Source organism: Gossypium arboreum, chromosome 1 (genome assembly GCF_025698485.1).
Source record: "Gossypium arboreum isolate Shixiya-1 chromosome 1, ASM2569848v2, whole genome shotgun sequence".
NCBI classification, from domain to species: Eukaryota; Viridiplantae; Streptophyta; class Magnoliopsida; order Malvales; family Malvaceae; genus Gossypium; species Gossypium arboreum.
Genome location: NC_069070.1, coordinates 6,456,392 through 6,471,490, shown reverse-complemented (window position 1 = coordinate 6,471,490; position 15,099 = coordinate 6,456,392). Strand labels below are relative to the sequence as shown.

Sequence of the window (15,099 nt, the reverse complement as noted above, 5' to 3'; positions counted from 1 at the left end):
GGAGAGCTAATCGCAAGGAAACAAAGCTAAGAAAAAAGTAGTCAACAGTGGTTGGAACTCAAAGCAATCCACCGCCAGAAATCAGAATCGACGACGAAGCAGAGTCTAGGGTTAAATAAAACCTACTCAAACTTTTGAAAGCGAAAAAGTCGAAGTCGATTCCCCTGAAGAAGTGCTTAACACTAGGGTTGACGAAAAACCTAATTTAGCACCTCAACCTATGGCTCAGACAATTCGACAACTGGCCGAAGCGCCGACAGAACAACCGCTACTGTGCATCGCGTATCCTACTATGGATACTGATTTTGAATTAAAGTTAGACTTGATTCAGCTACTGCCAACTTTTCGGTGGTTACAGAATGAAAATCCCCACAAGCATTTAAAAAAATTTCATATGGTTTGCCTTAGTATGAAATCTCAGGGGGTAACTGAGGATCAAATTAAACTGCGCGCTTTCCCTTTTTTCCTTCGCAGATTCTGCTAGGGAATGGTTATTTTATTTGCCTCCTGGATCTGTAATGACTTGGGACTGATCTGTCTCGTTTATTTCCCAATAGGTGTTTTCCAGCATCGCGTGCAGCTGAGTTAAGAAGAGAAATCGTAGGAATAAGGCAAAAATACGCAAAGTCTCTGTACAACTACTGGGAGCGATTTAAAAAGTTCTGTGCGAGCTGCCCACAACACGATATAACGGAACAGTCTTTGCTCTAGTACTTTTATGAAGGCCTGAAACCAATGGAGATGAATATGGTAGACACCGCTAGCGGAGGAGCGTTGGTCAACATGACTCCACAACAAGCAAGAGAGTTAAGCTCCACAACGGCTGCAAATTCTCAGCAATTTCGAGCCAATCCTGAACCCCCTAGAAGGGTTCACCAGCTAAGTAATTCGACCTTAGAAGATAAGGTTGTTAGAATTGTTAATATTTTGAATTCTCTTGTTGCAGAAAAAGTAAAGACAGCTCGGTTATGTGGAATATGTGCTACCCTTGAATAGATAACTGATGCGTGTCCCAGTTTGAATGATGATACCATGGCTCATTTAGATGCTATGGGAAATTTTCCTGGGCCACCACAAAGGCAATATGACCTTTACGCTAATACCTACAACCCAGGATGGAGGGATCACCCTAACTTAAGTTATGGGGCCAATCCATGATATAACCAACCATACCAGAACCGAGTTCCACAACAGCCACGAGATTCAGGTAATTCTCTAAAAACTCTGGTCAATAAATTAGTGGCTAAAATGCTTGATTTTCAACAGAAAACTGAAGCGTCTATAAGAGAATTGACCATATCAATTGAGAAGATAAGATCTTAAGGGAAGCTTCCATCACAAACAGAACCAAACCCGAGGCAAAACGCTAATGCAATAATGCTACGAAGTGGAAAAGTATTGGAACCAATTCCTGGTATAAATCTTAGCCAAGAAATTACCCAGAAAAAATCCGAAAACGACGAACAGGTCCGAGCGAAACCCCCACTGCCGAAAATCCAACCTCTATTCCCAGGATGATTAAACCAGTGTCGAAAAACTAAAGAAGACAAGGAGATCCTCGAAACATTCAGGAATGTCGAGATCAATCTACCACTGTTGGATACCATCAAACAGATTCCGCGGTACGCCAAGTTCCTTAAAGAGTTTTGCACCAACAAACGAAAACTAACAGATAATGAAAAGGTAAGTGTTGGTGAGAATGTATCCGCAGTGTTACAGCGGAAAATGCCAGCAAAATGCAAAGATAGGGGTCTGTTTGATATACCATGCAAAATACGTCATTTGGGGATCAAGAAGGCCATGTATGATTTAGGGGCCTCCATAAATGTTATGCCTTATGTAACGCCCCCACGCCCGAAATCGTCACCGGAGTCAAGCTTGAGGTGTTACTAAACTTATCTTACCTTTTAAACAACTCTAAATCACTTATTTTAATTTTCGAATAAAGCATTTTCTGCGTCATGGTTGCTTAAAATTCATTTCTCGAGTTTCAAAACTCAAATTAAGATCCGTAAATTTTTCCTGAAACTAGACTCATATATCTATCTATTAATTTTTTCTAGAATTTTTTACTTAGCCAATTAGTACAGTTTATTAGTTAAAGTTATCCTGTTTGAATTTGACTACACCGGCCTCTACTTACTACGAACCACTTTTCTCTCTGTACAAAATTCATATGACTATACCGTTTGTTTCCATTAAAACTAGATTCAATAAGGATTCTAAACATATAAAGTACACCACCTAATTATTTTTGTAAAATATATGGTGAATTTCTAAAGTTAGAACAGGGATCCGTAAATCGCTCGCCCTATTTCACTAAAACCTAGATATCTTATAAAATACAAAACCTTTACTGTTTTGATTATTCCATATGAAAATAGACACAATGAGATTTAATTTCATATATTATTCACCTTCAACCCATGTCTCTACAATTTCTTGTGATTTTCAAAATCACGTTATTTCCGATACTTGAATCATTTTTAAGTTACTTTCACATTTTCATAGTTTTCATGTGATAGTTACTACTTAATCATACATACTATTAAACATGTATATCATCAACCATTCTATTAGTTAATCACTAGAAAGTATTTACACATCATTCATTGATCATATCATATTAAAAGAAACCAAGTTCCTATACATGCCATACACAAAACGAAACGTTTAACTATACCAATGTGGTTTCTTCGATAGTGTGATTGGTCTCCGACGTTTCCTTCGATCCCCGAGTGGCTTGATAAAAACTATAAGAAAAAGAAAATAAATAGAGTAAGCACTAAGCTTAGTAAGCTTACAAGCAAATAAATTACAACATTCAACATGTTGAATAAATATACATAATGTCACTTAGCCTCGTAAACTTCCTTTACTTCTCATTTTCTACCTTCTTCTTTACTCACTTACCTTCTTTCTTACCTGACCTTTCACTATTCATAAATATAATCTACCTTCCCTTTTTGTTGATAATTCACTTGTAATTTAACGTGTACAATGACCCGTTGAACCACTCGGAATACTAAGGATACTAAGGTCGTTCACGCTCATCAATATCACCGCTAATGCCATGTCTTGACATGGACTTACATGAATTATTCACATCTCCAATGCCATATATATATATATATATATATATATATTATGGGGTTACATGGCTCATTCACATCTCCAAAGCCATATATCGATATGGACTTACATGGCTCATTTTGTCTGTCTCGTCTGTCAACCCTAATATCCTAACATTCCTAAGGTTCAAACAGGGCTTCGATGCTTTTTCTCATTACTTCGCCTTTAATTAGACTCTAAATATTCTCATAACATAAATATATAAATGCTGAAATTGACAATAATAATGTAAATAAAAGAATATTGCATTTATTTCTTGTAAACTTACCTTGATACAAAATGTGACTAAACCTTACAATTTAGTCCTTTACTTTTCTTTTCCTCGTTCTTCTTTGGATTCTTGATCTATAATATAAAATATTTCTACTCATTAGCATTTATTTGATTTCTATTTCACTTCACAATTTATGCTGTTCAAATTTTGAAATTGCACTTTTACCCCAAAATTTCTGAGTTTTTACAATTTAGTCCTGCTCAATTCACCCATCAATTGAACTAATTTTTCTAAATTAACACTTTTATTTTATCATTATAAACTATTTCGCATGACCTTTGATATTCGAATTTCAACACCAACATCTAATTCACAATTTTGCTCACAATTAGGTCCTAAATACCATTTTCTATCAAAATGACTTAATAAAACAACCTTAATATGAAATTAGAACTTCAATTTCATAATAATTTATCATAAACTACCTTTACTCAGCCAGGTAACTTCCAATTTCACCCACCAAATCAAAAACTAATGAATTAGATGATTGGACCTAATTGTAAAAGTCACAAAAACATAAAATTACTAAGAAATAGTAAAATTGAACTTACATGGTGCAAAAATATGAAAAACCAGCATAGGAGACTGCTACTGCGTTTTCGGTGAGAAAGATGAAGAAATGTCTAGATTTTCAATTACATCATTTTTTAACTATTAACTCTTATGCTAATTCCAATTTTGTCCCTTGTTCACATTGTTTTCTTACTTATTTCATACCCAAACCGTCCAGCCATTAACCTTTGGGTCTAATTGCTCTTTAAATCCATCTTTTTAAATACTTAAGCTATTTACTCATAATTTAACAAATTTTGAGCTATTTTCAGTTTAGTCCTTTTTAATTAATTAGCTATCCAAACATCAAAATTTTCTAACGAAACTTTAATACTAACTCAATGACACTTCATAAATATTTATAAAAATATTTATAGCTCGATTTTCAAATTCGAGGTCTCGATACCTCGTTTTTGACCCGTCTGACCTAATAAATTATTTTAATTCACTAATTTCACCATTTCACAAATTCTTCTAAATTCTTACTTGACTCATAAATATTAAGTTACTATCTTGTTCAATCTTATTTGTCCGATTTAGTGATCTCAAATCACCATTTTTGACACCACTAAAAATTAGGCCGTTACATTCTACCTCGGATTTGTGGTTTCGCAACCACTGTTCCGTTTAGGCCCTATTTCGGGATGTTACACTTTATTCTATTTATGAATCACTTAACGCGGGTTTTTTAACGAAAACAGGTGTTATAATTCAGTTGGCAAACAGGTCTATTGTGCACCCCGAAGGAGTCCTCGAGGACATATTAGTCAAAGTCAATGGGCTTATCTTCCCTGCAGATTTCTATGTGATAAAAATAGAGGAGGATAACGCTCCTGGGTCTTCAGACATCTTGTTGGGGCGACCTTTCCTTAGTACTGCAGATACTAAGATTGATGTACGAAGCGGAACCCTCACGATGGAGTTTGACGGAGAGATCGTGAAGTTTAACGTTTATGGCACTATTAGTCACCCAAATGAAGTCTTGGACGTAAATCGTGTAGATAAAATTGACTCATCAGTAGAAAAAACTTTTGAAAAATCTTATGGAGACAAATCTAAAATAATGTTTGATGATTTTGAATCTGTTAATAAATTATTGGCTCCCATGAATACTAAACTTCTATCTTCTGTTGTGCAGGCACCAGATCTGAAATTAAAACCACTTCCTGAACATCTCAAATACATATTTTTGGAGAATGATGAGACCATTACCGACTTAAAAGGGATCAACCCCTTGGAGGAAAATACGAAACCAAAGAAAGAAGCACAAGGACGATTAAATCCAAATATGGTGGTCGTGATAAAAAATGAGAATTTTCAAGCTCATACGAACAAAAGAATTCTGCTGGAACAGCCCCAATACTAGTTGGGGCGTCAAGCTAGTTACGTTAAACAAGCACTTATTGGGAGGCAACCCAATTTTTATTTTAGTTTATTTTATTTTATTATTTTCAAATATTAATAAAACTCTCTTCTTTTGTCTAAGTAAACCGAAGCAATAATAGGAAGAACTCATTACCATAATACACGAACGACAGTAACTACACGGGGAGTTCTTCTAAACTTTTCTTCTACCTATTTATTTATTTATTTCACATCGAGGACTATGTGTTTTAAGTGGGGGGAGACATTCCTCATTATTTCTGTCGTTTTAGATGCTGATTTGGTTGTTGCTACCCATATAATTTTTTTTTTAAAGAATATTCTGCTTCTTTTCATGCTCAAGAATTTGACCACGACTTGCCCATTGTTTGACCCATGTGCATGATTCTTATCTATTGAGTTAATTATGATTTAGCTTGGTAGATTTTATCTCTATTGTTTTATTTCTTTTAGTTTAAATAATTATGATTAATGGAGTTAACCCTATCTTGATTTTGGTAAATTTGATTAAGTCTAAATACAATAGGACACTTAATATAATTGCATGCTTAAAATATTTTCATGACTATTAAGGTGGTTACTGAAACTTATTTTTGACACTTGATTGTTTTTCCTAAGTCCTCCAAAATTAAAATTTCGTTTAACAATAATAATGTTTTCGTGGTTATGAGTGCAGGTTAAGACGTGACTAGCTGAGTAACCGGGGTAGAGTGCTTGGGTTGTCATCCTATTTCGCGTCAAAATGTTGTGTGACGTGTTAGGTAAAACTCCGCTAATCGGAATTAATTTTTAAGAATGTGTTAAGTTGAGTAACCGGGGTGAGGTGCTTGGCTGTCATCTCTCTTCGCGTCAAAAGATTCGATATGTTCTTAAGAAAAATAAAAATTAGGAGTATGTTGGGCTAAGTAACTGAGGTGAGGTGCTTGGCTGTCATCTCTCTTCGCGTCAAAAGGTTTAATATATTCCTAAGTAAAAATAAATAAATAAATAAAATTAAAATTCTATTAAAAAAAGAGAAAAAAAAAAGACATATTAATAAAGTGTGAGGACTAAAGGTAGAAACGAATAGGGTGTCTTGATAGGTTTGGTAAATTACCTAATTTTCATGAAATAATCCAAGTCGATCTTAATTTTTGTGTGTGTTAATTGGAATACTTTTTTTTTAATTTTATTTAAAGCAAGCTAAGGGTTTTCTTTATTTTTCATATGCATTTTTGACTAATTTTTATAAAACTTTGGAGTAGTATTTCTTTCATAGCAGGATTTAATTTTAATAGTGGACACAAACCATACTTGAGGGCAAGCATGGGCTAAGTAGGGGGATTTGATAATACTCTAGAACGACATATTTTATGTGCTAATTGCATGATTATTTTGAGTATGATCCTACTAATTTAGATTATTTTGTGGTCTTTTATCTTTTAGGGACTAAATTAGAGGCGAGAGGACATTTAAAGGAAAAAAGTACGAATTTGAAGATATAATAGGCCAACATACAAAGAAAGAGAGAAATTGTGCCAAAAATGCAAACATGGAAGACCCAAGAACTAAAATGCAAAAGAAGAGATTTTATAGCGCAAAACTCTATTTTAATTTTAATTATATTAGGATAATTATTAATGATTTTTATTTAGATTTAATTTTAAGATTTATTTTCATTTATCTTTATTTATCTTTATTTATTTGTATTTATCTTTTAGAATTTCATTAGGAATAGACTAGGTTTTCTAGTACTATAAATAAGGGATAGAGTGGCACATATTTGACATCTTTTTTTTCCTATAAACACTCCCTCTCCTAAAACTCTGTCTTTTTGTTCTCTCCTTATTTTCTTCAATAAAAATCTCATTTATATTATATTTATTTCTTTCCCAAAAATCATGAGCCACTAAACCAATCTAGCCGAAAGTTGTCAAAATTCCCCAAAAAGGTTCATGAGGCTTAGAATCCACGCTTAGCCTTCTGAAGAGGGTATTCATCGCTTCTCCGCACTACGGGGCTGACGCTTCCGTCCATGTCCCTTAATAAGTGATCTTTTCAACTTATGGAAGGAACGGCCGCTTTGTACGTTTTGGGAAGATTACACAGTCGGTTCGTTGGCTTTCTGCGTCAGAGGTTGGCGAATCTAAGAGACAAAACGGTGTAGTATTCGTCGTTGGGAAGTGGTGATCTAGCAGAAGATAGTCTCACAAAAGCGATTACTGGCTAGAGTCAGGTTTCCTAAAAATCGTAAGTCTAATCTTTGGAGCTGGTGGTCGTAGGCGTCCTCTTCCACTATAACTGGCTTACTTGAGTTGAGAAGGTTACTTAAAAGCCAAGGATTGAACCCAAGGCGGAACGAGACAACCGGAGGCTGAAATCTCGCCACATAAGAAACTTTCTCTTTTCCTAACTCTATTTATTTTTCATCATTTCAATTTCTGCAATTTATTTAATTTCGCAAATTCATTTCACTTTAAATTCTATTTTTATTTTTCCAGATTCTTAATTTTATTTTTTTATTTTTCAAAACGCAGGTTTTCTTGGCCAAGAAATTGTCCAGGATTTCGAGAACGATCATTTGTACAATCCGATCCCCGAGGATTCGACCCTACTTCCCCTTTACTATTATTTTTACTATTATTTTTACTATTTTACAGAGAATAGGATATTTTTGATCTCAACGACGCATGAGAGCCTTAACAAAGGAGTGACAAATTTAGAATGGAGTAATATGTTCCTATCTGTAGTGATCCAACATTTGTCACATTCTTTCTAAGATCATTGCCCTCTTTTAATTAATACAAATATAAGATTGAATAACATGTCTAGAAAGAAAGCTCGTTTAAGAGGAGTCTTTTGATGAAGAGGTAAGGAGCTTGTGGCAATTTGCAAGAAGCGATATCTTGGAGAAATTGAAAGGGTTACAACATGGGTTAGGTAGATGGGCAGCATCAATTAAATACAGAAAAGAAATATGTAAGAAGGAGCTGACAAAAAAAGTAAATTGATAAGTCATAATTTATACATATTTTTACCCCATGCTTAGCACATTTTTTGGATAAATTATCATTGGATTTGTGAAATTTGATGCTTCTAATCCTTTAATTTCATGTTTTATACTTAGGTGAGCATAGGAGAGTAAAAAGAACGAGAATAGGGCCAAAAACGAAAAAAATAGGCTAACATGAGAAATCGACACGACCTGGACTTCTGTACAAGGGTAGACCACACGCCCGTGTAATTTTGGCAGACTCTGACACGGCCTAGACTTCCTTACATGGGTTGAAGCACTTGCACACGGGCGTGTCCCTGTCGAGCCCAAGTCTAGTCCTATTCGGAAAAGGCCACTCTTGAGGGTTTTGAAGCATTCTAAAGCCTATATAAACACCTCAGGAGGTACCTAGAAGAGACACATGGAGTGGGAGGCAAGAAATTACTCGAAGAAAGCCGATTGATCAATCTCAGAAACCGGATTCTCCTTTAAGACTGAAAATTTCCCTCCGATTTCCTTCGAAATTTTTAGGTTTCTTTATGTTTTGTTATTATTATTCTTCTGATATGTTTTCTTTTACACTTATGAACTAAATTCCCCAAATACCTAAGGGGAATGAAACCTAAGACGGATCTTGTTATTATTTTCTGAATTATATGATAAATATTTAATTTGTTCTTAATTATGAGTTCTTAATTCTTGCTTTAATATTTCAGGATATTGATTCAAGTATTGATGTGCTTATTCAGAGGAGCAAAAGTCTCTGTCTAAGAGTAGATCTAGCATAATTAAGCGGAGTTGATTGCAACCCTAGACATAAGGCAACATAATTTTGTCAGATTAAGGTGAAACCTAATAAGGGAATCCATAGATCGAGTTAATGCAACACTAGGGGTTTTAATTAGAAAGAGATTTCAATTAATCAACCTAAGGTTAGACGTTGTTAGTCTCGAGAGAGATAATAATATAACGTAGGAATTTCTACGGATCAAGTCAAATGAATAAATCGTCTGATTTAGAGTCAAATAACAAGTGAAGTCTAGGTGAATTTTCCCTTGGGTATTGTCTAAATCAATCAGTTTTCCCAAAAGAATTTCCCCAATTTACTTCTTGTGCATTCTTATTTTAGTTAATTAGTTTAGATAAATCAAATCCTCTTATTTTTAGGCTAGATAATAAAAAGAAGGTTAATAGTAGTACTTTAGGTTCCTGTGGGTTCGACATTCCGGTCTTGCTTTAAACTATACTATTGTTCGATAGCTGCGCTTGCCTTCATCGTGATAATAGTTAGTTTTCAAGTACGATCAATCATAAATATAAAACTTATCACGAGACATCACATCATAAATACTCTTTTGGATCAAGACAGAACCGATGAGAATCTAGCAGAATTATTTTACGCCAGAATTCATCTTAATCTTGATATTGATAAATATGAGATGTATTAGGAGCAAAAGGCTCGTGCTAATTGGTTAAAATTGAGAGAAAAAATATGGCTTTTTTTCATAATTATGCCTCGAAAAGGAGAAGAATGAACACTATTCGAAGTTTAAGACATTATGATTGGATAGAGACTGGCGATGAATGGGAGATGGAGGAAATCGCTTGAAAGATACTTTCAAAATCTCTTTTCGTCAAATAGAGGTGGGGATACTGTGCATATTCTTTTTAGGACTGAAAGATGTGTATCTAAGGAAGAAAATTCAAAGTTAATAGCCAATTACACGAATGAGGAGGTCGTGGCGACTTTAAAGGAGATGGGCCCAACAAAGGCGTCGGGGGAGGATAATTTTCCAACTTTATTTTTTTCAATGGTTTTGGCACATTGTAGGCAATGACGCAATTGAATATTGCTTGGGCGTTTAAATAAATGTATGTTTGTGGACCCTTGTGATATTGTTAATATTGTGCTAATTCCTAAAGTTTCCCATCCGACGAATTTAGGGAATTTTAGGCCAATCAATTTATGCAATGTTCTTTATAAGGTTGTAGTAAAGATTGTGAACCGGTTCAAAAATGTCTTAGAAACTTGTATTGATGACGCTCAAAGTGCCTTCGTACCAGGCAGATTAGTATCGGATAATGTCCTCCTTGCTTATGAGATTCTCATACTTTTCGATAAAAAAGAGTAGGAAAGAAAGGGTTTATGGCACTTAAACTGGATATGGGTAAAGCATACAATAGGGTGAAATGGTTTTTCTTAATGGCATTAATGGTACGGATGAGATTTCATACTTCGTAGGTGGATAATATTACGAAGTGTATCACAACAGTCTTATATTCAGTAATTGTAAAAAGGAAAACATGACAAATATTTAAATTGGCGAGAGGACTTAGGCAAGGAGATCCTCTAAGCCTTTTTTCTGTTTTAAATTTGTAATAAGGGCCTCTCGTCCCTTATGAGAATAGCTTTGAGGGAAAGTTCAATTAAGGGTGCAAATGCAAGTAGAGGGGGCTCTTCCGGTTTCTTATTTTTTATTCGTCGAAGATTGTATTCTATTTAAGGGAGTAAGTAAGAGGGAAGCACAAGTTTTGAAGTCAATTCTGAGGGAATATGAGAGTTGCTTGGGACAATTTGTCAATTACGATAAATTCACGGTTTTTTACAGTAACAACACTTCGAAAGATTCTAGACAAGTCGTATTTACCATCCTTGGGGTGAGGATTTCTAATAATATAGAGACATATCTAGCCTTGCCAAAGCTGGTGGAGAAGAATAAAAAAGCTTCTTTCCAGCTTTTAAAGAATCATATGAGGCAAATAATTGAGATTTGGAGCGTGAGATTCTTATTGCAACGGGATAAGGAAGTGTTTATAAAAGCAATCTTGTAGGCTATACCTACTTATACTATGGCTTGTTTTTTGCTTCCTAAGTTGTTATGTACAGAATTGGATAGTATTATGGCTCGATTTTGGTAGCAAAAAAGGCATGAGCGAAAAGGGATCCATTGGTGTAGTTGGGACTGGCTCTGTGACTCAAAGGAGAATGGGGGATTGGGATTTCACAATTTGACCAAGATTAATATTGTGTTATTAGCTAAATAGGGATGGTGCATTATTAATTGTCCAAATTCATTATTATCGAAAGTTCTAAAAGCCAAGTATTTTCTATATACTGATTTTCTAAATGCTGAGTTAGGGATATTACCTTCATATGCTTCAAAGAGTGTATGGGCAGTTAAGGGGTTATTGAAGGACGGAATTTATTGGAGGTCAGGATAATATTTCAGTTATGGTTGATGCGTAGCTCCCTGGAAATGAAAGTCATAAGGTGGAGCCAACCATCAGCAATAACAAAATTAGTAAGGCTGTGGACTTAATTGATGAACACAAGAGGGAATGGAAAAGGGATCTAATTTATTCTACCTTTTCAATGGAGGATGTGGATAGAATTGTAAAAATCCCCTTAGCTATGGAAACTCATGAAGACTTTATGGTATGGAAGGGAAGCCTTCTAGAGAATTCTCTATGCGCAATGCTTATAAACTACCACATGAAAATATCCCTAATCCTAGTTATTTACAGATTGAGGCAAAAAAGTTTTACAAAAAACTTTGGAATATTCACATTCTAGGGAAAATAAATATCCTAATCTGGAAATTTTCATGAAATTTTATTCCCCATTTTGCTAATCTTTGAATAAAAAGACTAATGCCAGCGGTAGTGTGCCCTAGATGTGGAGAAACGACTGAAAATATAGACCATATTTTCAGATGATGTTCTGTAACACAAGAAGTATGGATTAGCTTGAATCTGGAATGGGTGTTAACATAATTGAATCTAACTAACTGGGAGTGGCTTGCATGGGTGTTCAAGAACAGTACAGCCTGCAATATAGTGTGTTTTGTTGTTCCTTATAGGCGATTTGGACAGACAGCAACAATGGGTGGTTACATGAGGGGAAAAGAAGTATGAGCCCAATAATTGTTGCATGGATAAAATGATATACAAATAAGCTAAAAGAATGTGTGTTTAGGAATCTTACAAAGAGAAACGAGTCCACAGATTGGTGTCCCCCGGAAGGGTTAGATATCAAACTAAACTTCAATACAGCTTTTGATGAGTCTCAAGCTAAATCGATCTCAGGGGTGGTGGTTAGAAATACTTCTGGGGAGATCCTCGTCATTAAAACGATGGCTCATGGAGAAGTTGCCTCTCCATTTGCAACAGAGGCCAACGCATATCTCCAAGTAGTGTTGTGAGGAAAGTAGATGAGGTTTACATTAGTAACAATCGAAGAAGACTCTGCATCAATTATTAAAAAAAAAAAGTAAATCGGAGAGTCACTTGAGTGAGAAACACCGAAGATGGAAATACGAAGAAGAAAAGAACCTGATTGAGATATGTCTATTTAGTGTATCTCGAGTTGAAGAGAGAAAAGGAAAGCAAGAAAGTTTGATGGTTTTGGAAACTACTTCCTTAGGATTGGAACAAACATAATAATTATAGAAATGTTGAGTGGGCTCCAGCTTTGATCAGACTAGGTTTTTCTTTTATTATTCTTTTATTTTTTGTTCAAATTTTTTAGGCTTTGGCTAAGCCCACATATGTAGACAAAATCGGGCTCAGCTATCCCATGTTGGGTCTGACAATGTGGGTATTTCACTTATATTTTATTATATATATTTTATTTTAATATATCGGTCTGATTTATTAAAAATAAAGTATTTTATAAATATTTTATTAATTTAATTACTAATATTATTGTTAATTTTAGAAACAAAATTGCCAACAATTTTGATATTATGCCTTTTAATATATGTAGGAATGAACACAATTTTAACTCTATATAAATAACTTATACAAATTATTAATAATATTATTTCATTATGATAATCTAATATTAATATTTAATTTTTTTGTATTGTTAATATAACTAGTTTTAAATTAGTTAAATACTTTTGTAATCATTAATAATTTTAAATAAAACTAATAATATAAAATTAATATATAGAGTTAATCCTAAAATTAATAATTGATACCAATGACTGATTTTGTTTGTTTCATGCTGTCAAACCTAAAAATACAACTCAGCCTATACAAACCTATTCTATAAAAACAAAATTACTAAAACATTAGTCCAGATTGAAATGATTTTCTTTTAATATTTTATAATTTTCAATAAAGTTTATATTTTTGTAATTTTTTTATAGTTTTGCATTCATTTAAAATTTAAATAAATAAGTGTCAATATTCTAATGAACTGGACAACTGGTTGTCTAGGGTCATTATAGATGTATATATTTTCATTAATTTTAATATTTTCTAATTTTTTTTTAAATTTACCACTCAGCGTCATTAATGGTTAAACTAGACAATTGATGGTTTTCGTTAACCAAAAGGTCTAGTTGACATTTTTTAGGTCATTTTGAGTTCAATATGACGAATTTTTTAGGGTAAACTATAAAATAATCACTTTTGTATAATTTAAATTACGTTTTGATGATTGAACTTTAATTTGTTACAAAATAATCACTAACGTTATCGATTTGTAACATATTAATCATTGAATTATTAATTACCACCTCAAATAATCATTTTAGACTAAATTTTAAATCAAATTTTACATTTAATTCCTCTACTTTTTTCTTTTATTTTTAAACTTTCATTTTCTTTTCCTTCTTTTTCTTTTTTTTCTTTTCAAAAGAAATAAACTTAAATTTTTTATTGATACTATTACATTTTAAACTGATAATGAATTATAATAAATGACTCAAGCCCAATCAATAAAATTAAACTCAAATACAATTTTTAAAATTAAAATCCAAAACAAAATTTAGTTCATCTAAATGTATTAAAATATACTCATATTATAGAGAGAAAAATATCTTATCTTTTATTAATTACTTAATTCACGATTTAGCTCATGAAGTGTAGTGTTTTTTCACTCTATCATCTAATTTTTTTTATCTCAATTAAGTACTTAATGTATTGAAACGTTATGCTTTATAATTCAATTATAAACCGACGTTAAGAAAAAGAATGCACCAATCACGTGATGCCATGTGGCTTTTTTATTGTATAAATTATGAAAAAAAAGGAAAAGATTCAATAAAAATAAGAATTTAAATAATTTTTACTTTTTATTAAATGTAAATAAAAAATTATTTCTTTTTACTCTCTCCCCCACCCCCACTCCAATGTTCAATCTTTCTTCTTCTCTCCCCTTCCCCTTCTTCGCAACAATAATTTGTCTTCTTCACTGCATTTAACATAACCAAGTCAATCTGTCGCACCGCCGCTGTCAGTCCTCCAGCAAATATCACCGCCAAACTCTTCCCCTTTCTCTCCTCTACTCAAATCCCCATTTTATTTTCTCAACAAACGAAAATCACAGAAGGTTGGAAGAAACTGAAAAGCTTTTGATTCTTTTTACCATCGTCAAGCCATCGTGTTAAAGCCATGGACATCGTTCATACGACTCACTTCTCCGATGTTGTGACTTTGCGTTGCTTTTTATCTTTATCCTTTTCCTTTTCTAACTTTGATTTGGGTTTTATCGTTTTTGGGTTTTTGGTTTTTAGAATTTTTTTGGGTTTAATTCTTTGATATATTTTTGAAGTTAATTTTGTGTATGTGAATTTTACGTAATATATATATATGGGTTTTTACTAAAAAATATAAAAAATAAAAAATTGAAAATAATCTGATAAAAAAAAAGTAAATCTGAAAATGGTATAGTCGAGGTGGTCACGCCCTTTGTGATAGGTGGCACCACCACACACACTGATCTCAACACAAGAAAAAAAATTCTGAAAAAAAAGCTGAAAAAAAAAAAAAAAAA

At 33.3% G+C, this 15,099-nt stretch overlaps 1 long non-coding RNA gene across 1 annotated transcript; it reads right to left on the bottom strand.

Moving 5' to 3' along the window:
- Positions 1-2,548: 2,548 nt before the first annotated feature.
- Positions 2,549-12,771, bottom strand: LOC108461462 (uncharacterized). Its single transcript, XR_001867755.2, has 3 exons — positions 12,648-12,771; positions 12,301-12,560; positions 2,549-2,753 (listed from the first exon to the last, which is right to left on the bottom strand). It is a non-coding gene; the product is annotated as an uncharacterized LOC108461462 (long non-coding RNA).
- Between the last annotated feature and the right edge of the window lie 2,328 nt (positions 12,772-15,099).